This window comes from Pseudomyrmex gracilis, unplaced genomic scaffold (genome assembly GCF_002006095.1).
Source record: "Pseudomyrmex gracilis isolate BER0280 unplaced genomic scaffold, ASM200609v1 scaffold_181, whole genome shotgun sequence".
Taxonomy (NCBI): Eukaryota; Metazoa; Arthropoda; class Insecta; order Hymenoptera; family Formicidae; genus Pseudomyrmex; species Pseudomyrmex gracilis.
This window is the reverse complement of record NW_018020765.1, coordinates 108845-127847: the sequence shown is the minus strand read 5'-3', so window position 1 is coordinate 127847 and position 19003 is coordinate 108845. Positions and strand designations below refer to the sequence as shown.

The window sequence follows — 19003 nt, the reverse complement described above, 5'->3', positions numbered from 1 at the left end:
ATACACATTAGAGAAATGTCAGAAATAACGCATAAAAATCAAAATAAAAAATTGTGGGAGGGAGAGCGTAGTCACGTGACAGGAGTCAGTGATCTCAGCTTAGTCACGTGACCGGGGTTAGTGGCCTCAGCGTAGTCACGTGACCGGGGTCAATGACCTCAGAGTAGTCACGTGACCAAAGGTTAGTGACCTTATCGTGTATAATATATATATTTAGTCACGTGACTGTAGTCACGTGGTGTTTTTCTTCTCTTTTCTGTCACGTGACTTTAAAAAACGCAAGAATATTTTTGTTTTAGGGTTTTGTTCTGAAGCGATTTAGACTAAAACGAAAACGATCGGTTTACTCGTTCTTGAGATATTGCTCCGTGAAAATCTCTTTACTTCTCAATCGCATGAATTTCGCGTATAAGAGACACTACCGTGCATCTTGATATGTACGACATAAATCGAGAAACACATTCTAGAAACGTCCAATCAGCGTCGAGATAAAAGCGGCAACAATCAATATCGCGAGAGAATCAATTGATTATTTACATATACTTTTTCCTGTAAGATCTACTTGATATTTTCTTTGTTCCCGTTTTTTCTTTCTTTTCTTTTATAATTTTATTATATAATTTTGTTTTTGTTTTTAATTTTATTATTACTATTGCTTATTTATTGTTTACATTATTTTTGTATTTTATAACTATGTAAGTTCCTGATTTTGCGCTTAAAGAGATGCTATTCCGGAACGCACAATAAATGACGCTTTCTTTTTCTTTTATTCTCTGTCTGTCAAAAATTGCAATATATTTTACATCACAAAAACATTTTATATATAATATATATATATAATATATTTGAGAAGCGCAAGTTGCTTACTTTCAATCTTCTGTATCGGGATAATGAGCAGAAGACGATTACCTTGGAGCGGTCACGCGACACCGATCGGCTCTTTTCCGAGCGATAGGCGCGTGTACGTGTTTCGCAGCGCGAAAAGCTGTTGGAGGCGAGACAAAGGAGCCGAAGCTGTCGTGTTCTCAAAGGGGAACGTAATGTTATCAGAGAGAGGCTGACCGTCCGCGAGGCAAGAAGAACAAGCAAAATGCACGAAGCAGGCAGGCAGGCAAGGCAGGCAGGCAGGCAGGCAAGCAAGCAGACGCTCTTGATGAACGCGCCTGTTTATATCTACCGGCTGGAACCGGCAGCAGCCGCGCGGCGAAGACGCCGAATTCTCTCCGCCTGTTTCCAATAATTTTATTTTTGCTTTTAATACACGCCAGTGTGTTGTAGTCCGACGACGATGGGATCGCGCGGGGCGAACGCCCGACGGCGCTCGACTGGTGGTGGTGCGCGCGCTCAGCTGATACTAGATAAAAGCCGAGCGAGGCAGCGGCTTCTTCGTTGCGTCTCTCTCGCTTCTCTCGATGCGTAACCACGCGCAGATGGCATCTCGCGTACATCCGAAGAGCGGGAGCGAGATCCGCCACTTCCGAGACGGTCGATCGTTTTTGTTTTTTTTGTTTTTTTTTGTTTTTGTTTTTTTTTATTTTCTTTTCTGCGAGCGGCTGACGATAGTTGACGCAAATTGCGAGCTCGCCGCGGCTTTGTCGGTCGAACGTTTGTGTGGGGACACACCTACCGTTCTCTCGTTGCAGCTCGAGTCGATTTCGACACGCGCGGCGACAGCGAGATAATGTTGCCGATGACAAGCCGCGATAGCAGTGAGTTATGACGGTCTAATGGGCGCGAGCTTCTGCATTTAATTCTCGTTACCTTCGGTCCGTTTCCGTATTACTCGGAGAAATCTGAACGCCCGCGTAGGTGGCAATCGTTTTCTCCTCGATTGGAATTCAAGTTTTTGGATAATTGGATTTTTTATACGCGCAGAGATCGGGCCTGTCCGATAAGAGGGGACGAAGCCACCGCGTTATCAAGATGAGCGTCGCGAATAAATATTTTCCCGTCTACCTGCCGCTCCCAGGTGATTTCTCACCGCTCGCCGGGCGAGAGAGAAAGAGAGAGAGAGAGAGACGCGTCTTCGTTTGAGCACGCGGAATTTCGCTCTTTCGAAATATCGAGCGGTCTCGGGAACCGGGGTAAACGGGAATGGCGACAGTAAATAATGTCCATTCGTTTGTAGCGTCATCGATAAATCATCGGGAGGTGGGAGGAGGGGGTGCGTCATGACGGGAAATTGAACTTTCGAGAATACTTATGCCCGTCCCACGTTGTTATTCATGTCGACAGTGCAGGAGCAGAAAAACGGATATAACGCTGGCGCGCGCGCGTATTTCAAAACCATCGATTATAAATAACGCGTCGCGGTGTCGTCCGCGCCCGGGATTCGTCCGCGTGCGGACGCTTCTCCGCGACCAAAAAATGCGGCGCGCGTAGTGTATAAAAGAGGTGACAAAAACAGTTTTTTTTTAATAAAACAAAAATAAATAAATAAATATCGGAACGTAAATCATTCGTAACACTTCGCACTTTGCGACTTGTAACTTCGTCCGAACGTTGTGCACGTAAAAAAATTTTTTTTACCGAAGAAATATCAACGAACAGCGTGGTTATATTCTGTAACTGTCTCCGTGTACTTGTGATCTTTTGTACAACATATTCGCGATGACTCTAAGACGAAGAAAATGATGATCCAGAAATATTCGAGGGAAATCATAAGGAATTATATTCCCGAATTCGGGAACGTGCGATTGTGCTATCGATAAATAATGCAAATCTCAGCGGCGCTCTACTAAGCTTCCGCAAGCTGCTTTGTAACGCGATCAGGATTGGTTACGAGCCAACCGCGGCGTCGACGCATCGCATCTGCGCCCACGACCCGTCGAGGATTTATGTGCGGGGCGCGTTGTCTAAGGCGGGCCAACACAACGCGGACAATGGCGTTTCGCAGACCGTGCCAACTTGTCTGTCCCATCCTCTCTTCCCGTACGACTAGCTCCGTTCCGAAACACACAGGTGATCCCGCCGAGTTAATTACACTCTTCCCTCTTCCGCCCTCTCTCCCTCCCTTTCGTGAAACTTCCCACCGCGCTCTTATTACGTCGCGGCCCGCCGCTGTCGCCTCAAAATGATACTGATGACCTGTTCTCTGCAGTTCCGCACTTTCGGCGGCGTCTCACGGCGTTGACACTTCGGAAGTGTCTTCGGCTCTGTCGGGAGTCGGTCAAAGATTCTAAAAAAAAAAAAAACTTTCACCGCAAGTACTAAAAGTGTGTGACTTACGTGACGTTGAACCATCGGATTTTAATACTCAACGGTGAATTTTGAAACACAGCCAAAATTGTTTGCCGGAACTCGTCTATGGCGAAGTTGGTTGGTGAACTTCGGGAAATAGAGCAGTTACGTAAACGAACGTAACGAACTTTGTAAAGAAACGATTTACAAGAGATACGTTTATGAAGGTGCAAGCGATGTATGAAATTTTGCTCGGCCGTATATGTATATAGCGTCATTCCGGTTTTACGGGCTTTGTATAAAGTTATTTACGTTATTGTAAATTTCGCGAGCTATTCGCTAATTCCACGTACGCGCTCGCCGCCGCCGCCGCGGTCGTGCTGACGGGCAAACGCAATTTTGGAAGAGAACGGGGAGGAAGATACGCGTATGAGAAGCAAAGACGTATTAAAGCCTCTATCGATGATGCCCCCGGTCGATAGGTAGGTACCGTAATTACGGTAATGTTATGCGAGCTAATTGGAGGATTTTGTAGGAGCTCCGATAAAAACGAGATTACTCGGCACCGAAGTCGAGTATTATTATATGTATATCAGATATCCAAGAAATTGGCTATCGGCGTATTCCCGCCCGATCGTTATTACCTCGACGTACGAAGAAAAAAACGATCAGGAAATCATCCGCAATATAATCTAATATAATTTTTTTTTTATTTTTTTATTTTTTTTTGACGGCAGTTTTCTCTTCTCAATCGCACATCGCACCGTTAATTTCGCAAATTAAGAATGTATTCGCATTATCGGTCGTACGCGAACGTTCACTTTTTATTGCTTCGCGTTTTTTTTTTTGTGTGTTTTTTTTATTCAGCGCGCTCTCAGTAAAAATATTTTATCTCGATATATTTGTTCCAATTATTAAATGAATCTAAATTTATTCACAGCGCAGGTTTTTGTATCTTCACATTCTCGAGAATACGATTTTATAAGAATCGAATAATTTAATCTGACGAAACATTGAGGGGAGTTTTTTTTTCCTTCAGGTCGAAAAAAAAATAACTAGATACCATAGAGAAATATTGTTTCTCTGCTGTTATTAAAATTGAAACTGGCCGTTGAAACTCGCGCAGCTGTCGAGGTTTCTTTCTCTCGCGAAACGCGCGTACACAGATTCGTCGCTTTTGGCGGGGATATTAACGTTTCAATTACGAGTTTCACTCTAATAAACAAATAAACGCCACTTTAACCTCCGACCGGGCAAACTTTCCTCACCGACAACTAGTTAGGACCCGGAGTGACGTCGTCGAGTTCTTTTTTCCGCGGTGGCGAGTTTGAAAGGGGACGGCTAACAAGTCGCGGTGCGGTGGAAAACCGGTAACAGAAGGCACGGGAAAAACAGACGGCAGCGACGAACGAAAGGGAAGAAGAATATTGCGCCGGGGAATCCGCGCGCGGTAGTTACTCCCCCCTTTCAACCACAGTCGCGAAGTTACATCAACGGCCAATCCTTACAACATTAACGAGGAACATGAAACTAAAATTAAAGGACGAGGAGAATGTAATAGTTTCTAATTTTTTAAAGGGAAAGCCCTGCGAGCGAAACGACACAAACTTTGGTCAAACGCGATCCTTTGTCATTTCTGGAAAAGTGGATGTAAAACGAGTACGGGAAATACAATTATTTTCTGCGGAGTGCGCTTTAGAAAATACTCCCTCGACTGTGTAAAAGCTGAAATCGATTTTCGCGCTTCTCTCGTCTACCAAGAAGACGAAGATAAAGGAAATGATGTAAACGCAAACGTCCTTCCGTGGGAAAGGCGTTGCGGAAGAGAGAGAGAAAGAGAGAGAGAGAGAGAGAGAGAAAGAGAGAAAAGCAAAGTCGCGAAGAAAGGATGAAAATGGGAAGAGGAGAAGGAAAGCAATCGCAAAGTGCACCCAGCTGAATGTATCGAAGTGCGACGTGCCGGATCGAAGCACGCATTCACCGAAAGAGCGTCGATTTCGATTCTCTGCCCCAATAGCGTCATTGTATCGTTAACAAGAAGAAAATATTAACTCTCTCGTCAGTTTTTGCGTAAAATTGTCGCAGAATCCGCCCGAAGAATGTGTTCCAACATATTACAGTAACTAAGAGTCTAATAGCGCGAATAGAATTTCGTTTTACCAACGGTAAAACTTCCAATGTATCTTCTCACTTATTTCTGCAATTAAGTTAAGCAAGAGAAAAAAAAACAACAAAATTCCGAGCGCGTTTTCTTCCTCGTATGCAAATGTCGGACGTCTAAGCGAAATAAAAGTGGGCTGCGCAAGGGGTTGTGGACGCGGTGCAAAATAGCTTGCGCTCTCATTGTTTAGCTTTGGCTTCGTCGTGCCATCGCGGATTCTGTCCCCGCCGGGCGCGAAACACTGCGCGCTGTCGAACGCCACCCGCGCACATCGTTCGCCTACGCGAACGGAACGAGTTCGTTCCCGAAAATGCAAAAAAAAAAAAAAAGAAAAAACACCCGTGTGATACCGTCACCGACGGCACGCCGAGGTCACTTAATTCGCTATGTTGTTGTCATGCAAATCGCGTTAATGAGGGAAGATGAGTTGCGCGGCGTCGTGTTAATTCACATCGTTGGTCACACTACACTCGACAACACTCAACAACAATCGCGAACTAAGCCGGACGTGACGCAAACCAAAAGACAGAGATGTGGAGAGTTTTAAATACAACACAGCAAAAACCGGTTTTGCTTTTGAAAAATACACGCACATGTTGAATGATGTATTTGTTTTATTAATTAGCGACCATTTTCTTTTATTTATTGAATTTGTTTCATTAGTGAGAATAACAAATTGACGGAAACGCTGAATTTTTCCGGACATTTATGACAAGACGGATGGCTTGAGTCCCCCCCCTTCCCCCAATACACACGCTTTTCCCGCGCGTGAATATGAATTTATTTCCGATGTTTACGTCGACCGAAATATCAAATTGGCACCGGCCGATGTTTAATTCGTGACACCTGTAGCACTGTCAATACCGGCGAAAAATTAATTGAGATATATGCGCTAGTTGGGTAACGACCGTTTTCATCAACATGCCGTGGCACGTGATAATTGATTTTTGCAAACCATGCGTCGAAAAGAGAACGAATTAAACTTACAATTATTTTTACGTGCGAGCGCGCTGAATGCGCATTGTGTTCGATATTTTATAATTAATGAAGCAAAAAGAAACATTGTTGTTTCAAATTACTACGATTTGCCAACTTTTATGTTTGTTTTTTCAAAATAAAAAAATGATGAAATATTAATCTTCAAGAGTAAAAAAAAAAGAGATATAATTTTAATATCAATATAAATTTCATATCATATATTGCCACTTTAATAAATTAAAAATTTATAAAATCAGATACTTTTTTAATATTATTTTCGATAATAAAAAAAAAAAAAAAAAAAAACCACCGCCGCAGTCGGTAGGACTCGAACCTACGCTCCCAGAGGGAATCTGATTTCTAGTCAGACGCCTTAACCACTCGGCCACGACTGCTTCGTCTGGCCTCGACGTTTGCTCGTTTCAAAGCAGCTCCGCGGATAAAAAAACGAAACGACGTGACATAATTGTGTCTTCATCGCGAAACTCTGATTTATCATTGAAATGTTCGAATTTAACGTCGACTTTTTCGTTTGTTACGCGCAAAATGAGCTCGTGAATTTATTCTCGCCGACTGATTATACGGGGACCTGAATCTTTAAATCGTCGTCGCGCGTTTCGCCGTGTTTCGACGAGAAAAATAAAAGAAATCGGGAAAAAAGCTCTCCTCGAATTGCGAGTGATAGAAAGTAACGACCAGACGGGGTATCAAGTTTGCAGGTACCATCGCAGAAACCATTAGTAGGTTTCCTCTTGCGGGAATGTCGTTTCAAACAACGAGACAGGCTCTCTTTCACCCAATGCCTATTTCTCTCCCTCCCCCGATCTTGCCGAGCAATTCGAGTGCATCTAAGTGTTACGTCGATATCTTCATCGCGGCAACACGCAAATGAGAAGACGCTGCAAAAGACGGCCGGCAAGCAGAAGATCCGCGCGATCGTACGGATAATACGAGGAAGAGTACAATGCCAGTGTCATCCGCATTCCTCGTTTGTCAAGCGCACCGTAAAAGCGAGATTAAGAGAACCTTCCTCCCTGTCTCTCTCTCTCTCTCTCTCTCTCTCTCTCTCTCTCTCTCTTTCTCTCTTTTTCTCTGCCTCTCCTCTTCTTCTTTGCTTTTCTGGTTCCTTACTTTCCTCATCTTCACTCTTCTACATCTTTCTCGTCTCTCTCTCTCTCTCTCTCTCTCTCTCTCTCTCTCTCTCTTTTTATCTTTCTATCTTGCTTCTCTCTCTCTTGTTCCTTTCTCAGTTCTCCTTCGCGTTGTAGATACAACCGTGACGGTTACAAACGATACCGCCGTTCCAAGGGGTTACAATGGATTTAAGTCACGTTCGTTCCACTTAATCCGCGGACATTCTTCCCCGGCTTCCACCTACGTAGAGCTTTTCCCTCCCGCGCGCGCGCACAGACACGGGCTCGAATTCCCGGATTCGTATCCGACGACGTGAACGTAATTAAGATGTAACGCGTACCTTGAATTCGAGCACGTTTCGCGGAGCGACGACGTCGCATTGAATAATCGTCGCGGTGTAAAATAAAGCGCGGATCGTGGAGCGCCGCGCGGAAGAACGATTGTGTGACGCACCAATAACAGAAACGTGGTAAGATAATGCGCCGTTTTTGTAATCATTCGGAAAAACAACGACGTTCCACCGACGCGTTTCTCGACAGTGAGACGACGCGTTTCCGAAATTAAAAAAAGAAAAAAAAATCTCTTTTTTTTCCGTCTTTTGTCCGAACAGTGAGAGACGTGTGACTGTGGGTGTTGAAAGACTCACCTGAATAATTATATACCTATGTACACTTCGGCTCTTGCGCAATTTTAATTTACGATATCAAAGAAATTATAACGCTCTCGTGGAAATTACGCGTTTACTCATCTACGCTACTTGAATCGTAAATCAGCAACTGCTTAACAAGACCGCCACCGCCGCCGCCGCCGCCGCCGCCGCCGCCGCGTGAAGCAAAATATCGCAAAGCCGTAATCCCGGAGAGTCACAATTCACAGAGCGCGGTGACTCGGGGCGTCTGCCACACCGGTCAGGTAACCCGGATACCTACGACACGGCGGGGCGGAAACTCGTTTCGCCATAACAATTTCGCGGAGCGGATAACACGAGAGAGAAAGAAAGAAAGAGAAAGAGAGCGAGCGAGCGAGCGGGCGCGCCCGCTGGAATTACGTACAAATGGCGAGCGTTATCCGCTCGCGGGGCGCCAGTAAATCGTTTTATCCAGGCCGTGCCGGCGCACGGACACACCGGCGTTTATTTAACTGTAAGTTCAGGCGCCGTGGCCATTTTTCTGAAACTATTCCGACCGGGGCCATTACCGGCTCCGGACGACCGAGACGTTAAAACCGTTCCGCAGCCGGCAGTAGTCCGCCCCGGCTACTCGCGATACGGCGCAACTTTTGTCCTTTATGGGAAGGTGGTCCCCTTAAATATAGGACGATCTCGCCCAAGTGTCTCGCCACCTTGCGTTTCGACCCTCCTCAAGATTAGAGGTCCACGACCTTTAACCGGCGAATGCACCGTGTACTCCGGGAGATAAAGTCGGCGGGGCCGACGCGAGAAAATTATTCGAAGAGCGTCCGGACAAAGTTTGCGCCATGTAAATTGTCTCCCCCCTCCTCTCCCCTCTCCCCTCATCTTCTTTTCTTCTCCCGAGTTTGACACGTGTGTAAAATTATATTCTGCGCCATTTTGAGCTCTCTCGTAAAAATCAATACTATTTTTTTTCACTATTTTAGAAACATTAGTGACGTGATTTTTGCAATTTGCACGCTACGCAAGAAGATATGTTGTGCCAGAGTCCTGCTTGTTAGAAATAAATTTGTGTGGAAACGAAAAAAAAAAAAAAAAAACAAATGGAGACGAAAAACAAAACCAACGTGACGATATTTATTTCTATCGATCCGGCTCTTTTATTTCGATTGAAGCGAAATTAATGACATCAGCAAGATGATTATATAAGCACCGTCGTTATTTGCGGATCCAGTTGGTTTTAGAAACGCGCGATTTGTCGGGCCATTTTCAGATCTTTCGAATGATTAAGTTCGAAATTGATGGAATTTTCTTTACGTTTGAAATTATAGCTGCGCGATTCAAATCACGCGCTCCTCACGCTCACGTAATTGAATGCCGGAGTACGGAAAAGATCCGAGAATAATTTTCCGGGAGATCGGCGCTTCGATATTCGTCGAAGAAAGAGAAACCGAGACGCGGAGGAGAGAGACGTGGACGTCGTCGAAGCGCCGACAAAAATGGCCTCTCCTCGAAAGCTATTGTATTAGCCGCAAGTTCACTTTTATTGAGAATGCGAAAGAGACGACTCGCTGTCACAGCGGGACCGTTTTTACGACTCGCCATAAACTCCCATACAAATTGTCGCCGAGCGAAGCTAGCTGGCTGGTCTCGGTGTTCTTTGATTCGACGTTGTTGCCTCGCGTGCGGTCTTCACAATATTTCTCGCGACAATTAAACGACCATTGCGCGCGAAAAAAAAAATACACAATCAAAGTATTACACAATGTAAAAATCACCGGGACTTTTCAACTGAGAAATAACAATTCCACGTTAAAAACTCGACGAATAAAAAATGAGATACGCAGCTTCTTGTTAATTAAAAAAAACTCGCTCATGAAAATGCTCGCAATTCACATTCTTCGAAACTCGATCGAATTTTAATGCCACGAGCGGAAACTCGTAAAGAAAGGTCTTACGATCGGAGGTTTTTTTTTCGTTCGTCATGCGAAAAGGGGCGTAAATTTTCACGCTACACACCTGTGCGTTTCTCGTCGCGGAACGTGAGACACGTTGTGTCTCGATGAGTGTGTGTGTGCGTGCGCGCGGGCGGGAGGATTCGCGAAGGACTCGCGCACAGGAGACGTTGCGCACAATGTGACACCCTTGTGCTCGTTCTCGCGACTACCGATGTTAGCCCTCGTTATTGCTACTTTATTGCTCGTAAATCCTAGCGTACCGCCGTTACAAGGATACGGCAGTGTCCCTTAACGGGTGTCGTCTCGCCGGACGCTTCTACTATCTCGTAATCCTGCGCAATATGTGACGGGGTTCGCCTTGACCGAACGGGAGAAACGTACCGTATGTCTGTAACCAAGGACCGTGTTCCTCTCAGGACATTTCGCTAATTTCTAATTAACGTAGCGCTTAATGAGATAATGTATCTTCTAATGTTACCTTGAAACTTCGGTTCTGTGTTACAAACTTTTGAGTTGTCGATATTTTTGTTCCAAAAACGAGCAATTTGATTTATATATCGCGCAGAGCGAAAGCTCGTGATTTATTTATTATATTTTTATGTTTGATAAAATTTGAAATTGATAAAAACAATGCAATTTTTGTAGTTTTTTTTTTTTTAACTGTTAGAACTGTTTCGTCAGATTTTCCCGTTTTATTCGTTGAATTATTAAGTGGATCCCGTTGATAACAGCCGCTGGATAGATCGCCGGATCGTTGTCTCGCGTTGCACGAGCTTTTTTTTCCTGTACGTTTACAGCCGGCGCGATCCCTCGGCGATCTGATTCCCGAGAGGGTCGTGTACTTTTCGCTTGTTCCCCCGCTGATTCGCGCGCTCACGAAACACAACGTGATTAAACTCGCCGCGCGTGTACGTTTTCGATCGCGGTCATTGATATTCCGCGTTCATCTCCAATATCTCTCCTCTCTTCTATTTCTTTTTTTTTTTTTTTTTTTTTTTTTTTAATAGAAAGCAGAGATACGTTTTCTCGTCAAGGTTCGGACGGATTGCACCTCGTACGCGAATTACATCGCGTGTTGGAATTGGCCGGCGCGGGATAAACTACTCGCTTCCATTGGGAGAGTATTCGTCCCGTTCCCATGTTTTCAAGAAAGCACTCGTCCCGTTATAGAAATGTGACGCGCGCTTCAGATGCGTTGACATTGCCATCGAACGATACTCCGGATATTGCGATCAATACGCTGTTCACACTCGCGAGACGAAATACTCGTATATACACATGCACGAGCGAGAAATAATGTGTTCCGCGTCGCGCGGAAGTTCGAGCGGAAATATCACAAGCGAATCGCTTTATATCATCGGAGAAATCCAGTGTCACGAGAAATTACGATATCGTTTCGACTCCTAACGAGATATTATGAGATATCGATGCCGATGTGCGAGCGAACGTGTGCGCGCGTGTATACCTTAACCAAACTTGTCTTCGTCAAGCTTTCGTGAAACGCAAATTCTGTTTATCTCGCGTCTCTACTGTCAACGGTTCTGTATCTCGTTTTCGGATTCGCGCGTAATTTCGGTCTCGTGTGGTTTTCATCAAGCGCGCCGAGCGCTACGCCAGACGCGCATAAATGATCGGTCTTGGAAATAATCTCTGTGCGAGCACCGTTTTCCTGTGCGAAAACAAATCCACGTCACACAACGTTGAATCGAACTCGTTTTTCTTATTCTCTCGATAAAGTTGACAAAAAGTTGTCACGGTGGATTATAACCGAGAAATATTTAATCGCGACTTGCGAATTTGTGCGCCCGGGATTAATTGAAATTAATAGAAATGCGCCGAGTGTTGCGGAAATCGCAGCGCTCGGAGTAATTCGTTAATTTGTCGTTAATTAAAAGGCGCATCCTTTATAATATCGAAAACTGCAGAAAACTTTTACTTATTCTCTCTCGTCCGCTCGCGTCTCTTTCTCCCATTCCCTTTGAGGCGAGAGAAAATTTGTCGAAGTATAAAAGTTCGTAATTAATTCGCTCGAAATTTCTTTTTTTTTTTCTCTCCCCGCCCCGACTTTCGTCGGTATTGCAGCGGGAAGTTATTTGAGCTGAAAGTGCATCTGTGTTTCATCACGCGCGCGCCGAAATTCCTGACGGTGAAAAGTCGAGAGAGAGAGAGAGAGAGAGAGAGTGAACTCGAGGGTTGCAGGAATTTCGACGATCATCCCGGCGAAGCCGCTTTTTCGAAAAAAAAAAAAGAGAAAAAAAAGTTATGCTTCACTTCGCGCGAGTTCGATTCTTGCCGGGGAAAGAGAACAAAATTGGAAATTTCAGACTTCGCCATTTTTTTTATCGTCGTGCGAGAGCGCGTCTCGAAGAGTTTCAGTATTCAATCAATTGTTTAACGAGCAGATACATAAATACTTGCATGTTTATTTGTCACGCAAGTGTCTAATTCGCGCGCGAATATACATAATTCGCAATTCGCTGAGGATAGAATACGTTTCGTGCAATGACGTCGCAGAGACATATAAAATCAGTCAATATTTACTGATTCATAGTTACAAGTCTTCCACTGAGTCAAATATTTACTGATTTTCAGTGCAATGCACTGATTCTACTTAAGAGAGCAGTAGTGCCCCCCATCGCACACATCCGTCCTTTCCGCTAAATTAATTAAAGCGCCGTGTGAATCGGTGCAGATATTACGACGAAAGAATGAGAAATTGTCTTCTCTCGGCCTCTCGAGCAATCGCACATATATATGTATACGCGATATGTTACTCTGTTAAATATTGCAAATTGATATTATTCACGTATGTGCGCGTGGTTTTTGTGTTTGCTTGTAATTCTGTTCCGATGCAATGTCATTGTAAGTATTAAACAAATTAATTCTATATATATATACACACACACACACACGTATTCAACGCGTTTCTCATTGTTTTGCGGGTACTGCTTTATATATGGTCGCCGCGCGGAGCCGAAACAAATCCCATTGCAAAATCGTTACGACAATATACATAATTCGCAATTCGCTGAGGATAGAATACGTTTCGTGTAACGACGTCGCAGAGACATATAGTGCCCCATCGCACACATCCGTCCTTTCCGCTAAATTAATTAAAGCGCCGTGTGAATCGGTGCAGATATTACGACGATGAGAAATTGTCTTCTCTCGGTCTCTCGAGCAATCGCACATTCAGCGCAAGAAAATTGACAAAGGAAACGTGTAACGTATACTCGCATTGTTCCTCGCGCGCGTGCTCAAAATCGAGTAAAGAAAAATACTGTCAGACCGAGAGAATTATAGACAATTATCTGTTTTCATTAAAGCGAAATTAATTTCATTACTTGTCGAAATGTTTAGAATATCCTCCCTTTTTTGGTTCTCGTATTTTTATTTCGACGAGCGAAGAACGAGGTCCACAGAAAACAGGCTTAATTTGATCTTATCTAGAAGCTGGTCGGGTGAAAGGGGAGAACGGAACGGTATATCGTGGATGGTTAGGGTAGACCCGGGCATATAAATTACGTGCGGAACGTGTTGCTCGATGTAAATGCAATACAAATTGGGCCAGGCTACTTATTATTATTCATTGGGGACATTTGTTAACTTATCTGACGTCTCCTGTCTCGTCCGCTGTTCTTCTTCGACCGAGATTATGTTCTCTTTTTCCACTGCCTCGTTCCTCGCGTCCGAGAATAAAATTTCAACCGAATAATCGCGTTCGATTATTTATTATTGTCGGCGAGCAATCAGGGTTGCGCGACAATGTCGTGCAAATCGAGAGCAGCTGCGTAATTGACAGGGAATAGATTAATCGCTTTTGTTAAATATATCGATTTGTTTTCTTTCTTCCCGCTGTTGTTTGTTCGAAACTAACTTTTGGAATATTTTATATGTTTATTTTCTTTTTCTCTCTCTCTCTCTTTCTCTTATTTTAATGTTACTTTCCATTTAGTAAATTATAGAAGATAACAGCTCAGTAGGATATTCTCTCGAAGATCCTCGGTACCTCCAACTGTATCAACTATCGTAACTAACTAATTTGGCAACTGGAACCCTGTCTCTGTGGGGATTCCCCTTCGTGCCGAGCTAAGTCACCGCGCGAAACTCCGTAAATCTCGCCGCAACATTCAACCTGCTTCTCTCTTTCTCTCTCTCTCTTTCTCTCTCATGCTGCGAATGTGTGCGGTTGAATACCGGGATTCTTGGTACTCCCGATGTCCGTAATACACGTACAGAAATCATCGATGTAAGAGAAAAGTATTTTGCTCGGAAACTCGACAGTACTCGGTACATTATCTTTTAAGCGCCTTTACCAGGAACGAGAGAGATTACGAGCTATTTATTAAATTTTTATTACAGACCGAAGAGAAGCGACTGCTCTTTTCTCGATCCCGGCGCGAATGGATTAGGCGTCATTTATCGTGATAATACTTAAGAGCTTGAAAAAAAAAAAAAAATTAATCAACTCGTGTTTTTACCGCACTAATATACACTCGTTAAATCTCACCCTTGAGATAACGTCGGCATGTGGTGGTACATGGTGGACGCCGAGAGTTCGTAATTTACCTTGCGGTAGGTAAACATTCCTCTCTCTCTCTCTCTCTCTCTTTCTCTCTCTCTCTCATCCTCTCTCCGGACATACAGCATTTCGCGAGAGTTCGGTGGTCGAAGGAGGACATAAAGCCGTAATACCGCATTATATCAACGTAATGTGACATCCAGGTGTCCCACGGAGAATATTTCTCCTTCTGGAGATTATCAGCTTATTGCCCCGGGGCTCTTCCCGATGTCTCTTTTCTATCTCTCTATCTCTCTCTCTCCCTCTCTTATATCTTGCTCATTCCTCCCGTGCGATTTTCGCTGAAAAATAATCTCCACACATGAGGAGTATCATAAATTCAATCATTTTATAATATTTTTTTCTCAATTTGATGTGAAAATATACAAATCGCACATCTCGGATCACCGCAGAAAATTCCATATAGTTTTTCCCCTGCGTGCGTGTAATATCAGCAGCGTGATTGTTAGCTGCGCGCAATTAGCTCGGAAAAATGTTCTCTGCATAGCGAGCCAATGAGAGAGAGAGAGAGAGAGAGAGAGAAGCGCGTATCTGCAGGCAAAGTCCGATGAGATGACTGCTTTAATCTCGCAGTTAACTCGGTTTCATCACAGTTGCAATGCAGCTGACAAGTCATTGCGTCGGTATGGCTTGTAATGCCGAATAACGTTACACGGTCTCGTCCGGATCGTTAAACGAGGATAATTACATCCGTATATCAGCGAGAGAGACGCGCTTTCATGTTCTCTCTCTTTCTCTCTCTCTCTCTCTTTCTCTCTTTCTCTCTTTCTCTCTCTCTCTCTCTCTCTCTCTCTCTCTCTCGATTGTTCGCGCTCAACCTACGTGAATATGAACCGTAATCTGTCACGAGACGTTCTGCTGAAATCTGGAGCTGAGATTCCGGGCCATATCCGATAAATCTTGGAAATTAATATTCCGTTCTAAAAAAAAAAAAGAAGGCTGAAAACGTTTTTTACTCCATTGTGTCACATCACGTGTCAATTTGCATGTTTCACTTTTTATCGTTAAAATTGTGTGAAAAAATACTTTTGCAAATTATTTTACACGTGAGATTATTTTCGACGCTGTCGGAAAGTCGATTACACAAGCGCGCGCGCGCGCACACAATACACACACATATATACTCGCAGCGCTAAAAATAACGTTATATCAATACGGTTATCGCGATGCAGGCATCGGACGCAGGAAGGACGCAGAAAGGATGAAGACGCGGAGCGAGCGGCACGCGCATTTACGCCGTGCCATAAGCAATTTCCATGCACAGGGAGGGTCCGCACAATTTCCGGTGCATTCGCGCGCGCGAGCATGTAATGCACGCACGTGTTGCACGCGGCACTATCTTCCCCCGTTTTCCCTTCCGCGATAATCGCGAAACTACGGAGTCCGGCTCGCGGAATCGCTTTCGCAACGCCGCAAGCCCGCAAATGCGGCAGCCTTTGTCCCGCTACGTTGCGCGTGATAACGGCACATGGTATGTACGGGAAATACGTGTCGGGGCACGCTCTTCGCTTCGTACACACATATCCACACACGTACACACATTTTCACACAAACACGTTATACGTACTCCAGACGCGTTGCACAGAGAGCGCGCGGATGCACAAAGTGTTTGGAACGATAACAAGTAGAGTCGTGCGAGAGAGGGTGGAAACGCTGTTATCGCCCTGCGCGCACGTCACGGCCGGGTAATGCGCCGTATAAAGGGATTACTCGCCGCTGCGAAGACTCCAGTTGTAAATACGAATTGGTATCGAGGAGTAGAGCGGCGAAGTAAGACGGATGAAATCGCGAGAAAAGAACGCAGTTTCCATCATAAAAAAATCCATGTGTACCGCAAAGTGCGCGTTTTCGAATCGAATTTATCGCATCTATTGTTGCCTCCTTTCCGCGTTGCCGATTGGTTGGTTGGTTGATCGAGTCGAATCGAATTGATAAGATCGAGAGAGTAAATAATAACAGAAAAGCGATTTTGACAGTTCGTCGTATACGTGGAGAAAATTAAAAACGTGACTAAAGTAAAGTCACGTGACAGGAAAGAGTAGAAAAACAACACGTGACTAAAGTAACGTGACTGTAATTTATATTATATATAACATTAAATAATATATATTACACATATAAGTTATTATATATTTATAATATACTTTATATTGTATTATATGTATTATATACATATTACAATAAGGTCACTGACCTCGGCCGGGCGACCTTGGCGGGGTTACGGACTTCGGCCGGGTGACCGCGGCGGGGTCTCTGACTTTGGTCACGTGATTACGGTATATATATATATTATTTTTAGACGATTTTAAAGCCACGTGATTAAACTGTCACGTGATTTTACTTTAATCACGTCTTTAAAGACACATGACTAAAGTAAAGTCACCTGTGGTTTTTCCACTTCTTGCTCTCACTTTTTTTCGAGTTTTTTTTATTTTCATGCGTTATTTCTGACATCTCTCTAATGTGTATTATATGGTTTGTATATACTAGCTGTCATTGCGGTGACAGATTGTATTCACTGACACTACACGTTAAAATAAAAATACAATAATAGCGTGCGCGTAGCGCGAGAGCCTGTGTTGTGTTAGTATATAAAATAATACATGCATTGCATATGTATGTATAAATCACCGTTGTACGCGCACGTGACGTTATCATCGAAAACTCAATTCCATTCTCGTTGTTATGCACGTATTTTTTCGAACACGCAAAGAACGTTTGGGCTTGCACATTTTCCGGGTAAACGTTACGCTTTGCGCGCGCGCGCGCGCGCGTGATCGAAGAAACGACGCGGTCCGCATTCCTCCGGGTAGCGAAGCGGAAAAATGTACGAGCAAGGTTAAACCCGCTCATTACGTTTATCGATTGAACGCGCAAGCGAACCGCGCGCGTTGCGACACGCAACGGGGATTTTGTTTAAGAATCGCGCTCGACGAATAAAATCTCCTCCGTCGTACTCCGATCGCTCGTGCGTGAAATAAATAAGCGTTCGATCGAACGACGAGACGTGCTGACGATAGACGCGCTTCAATCACGATTCTTTGGTCGAATCGCTCATGTACGTACGTACGTATGTACATAAGCGCGGAGGCAATTAAACGGCGATAAACGAAGAAAAAGTCTTCTCGCGCTCATTTTCAATTTCCGGCTTTTATTTATTCGGTGTGCGGCACAATGTGCGCGCGCGCGCGAGAGAGAGAGAGAGAGAGAGAGAGAGAAAGAGAGAGAGAGAGAGAAAAAAAGAGAGTATATTTTAATCACATTATCCCCGCCGGCGGAAAGTCCCGCTCGAAGAAGTTCGGAGACCTTCTTATCTGGCAGCCAATCCCGGCTAATTAAAGCGTCCCCCGAATGTGCTGCATCTGTGCGCTCCATCATGTACACGTGATCGGAATACGTATGTACAGCGAAAGAAAGAAAAAGAGAAATACAGACGTACATACTCTCTAAGAGAAACGTGTGTGTTTATCAATAATTAGAACGGCCGAGACAGGTTGACTGATAAGTGCTTAATGAAATCTATTTTTAAGAATCAATTAAATCAAATGAAAAGTTCTCTTTGATTCTGTACTGGATATTTAAACATTTCGTCGTGTGAATCAAATGAAAGAGTAAACGAAGAAATTATGTCGTATCCCACTTACAAATATATTTTGTGATACATGCTTATAAATCGATTATTTTTATTGTTGTAGAGAAATTTGTATTAATATTGATTACGTCTGTCGTTTTTTTTTCTTCGCTGCAAACTCTCAAGTTCTCGACAGCTTGTCGGAAAGAGAACTCGGGTCGTGCGCGGTAATTTCCCGGTAAGTTAGCGGCGGGAACTTAATAGGGGGGGAGGGGAGAAAGTCTCGAACGGTCCGCGCCGATAAATAATAAAACGGCTTCAATTAGCCGCGGCTTTTTCTTCACTGAAGGCGAAGCACAGCACTGCTGCCGCGGCAAATGCAGAAGTGGCGTAGTGGCAACGGGAAATTGTCGGCGCTCGATTCCTCTCGACGTAAACGAAGACGTAGTGGGGCGTGCAATGATCAAGTATATCCCGGGAAAGATTAACGACTTGGCGGCCCGCGTGGAAGCGGTCGGGAACTCCGAGATCGACGGCGCAAGAGAAGCAAGGAAGGCCAATTACGGAAAGGGGGGGAAAGATGAGGGGGCCGCCTCTCTCGATTCGTCTTGCCTCGATTTCGTCTCGATTCCCGATTTAATCGAACCTCGACCGGTCGGCCCTGCAGCCGCCGCCCCAAACTTTTAACGAAGACGGAAGAGATGGTCCCGATTAGACGCAAAATCTTGAGATTATAATAAATATATTTTACTTTACACACATTTAAATAGTAATCAAGTTCGTAAAAAAAAAGAAAAAAAAAGAGAAA

At 44.2% G+C, this 19003-nt stretch overlaps 1 non-coding gene across 1 annotated transcript; it reads right to left on the bottom strand.

Moving 5' to 3' along the window:
- Nucleotides 1-6632: 6632 nt before the first annotated feature.
- Nucleotides 6633-6714, bottom strand: Trnas-aga. Its single transcript has one exon. It is a non-coding gene; the product is annotated as a tRNA-Ser (tRNA).
- Nucleotides 6715-19003: the final 12289 nt, after the last annotated feature.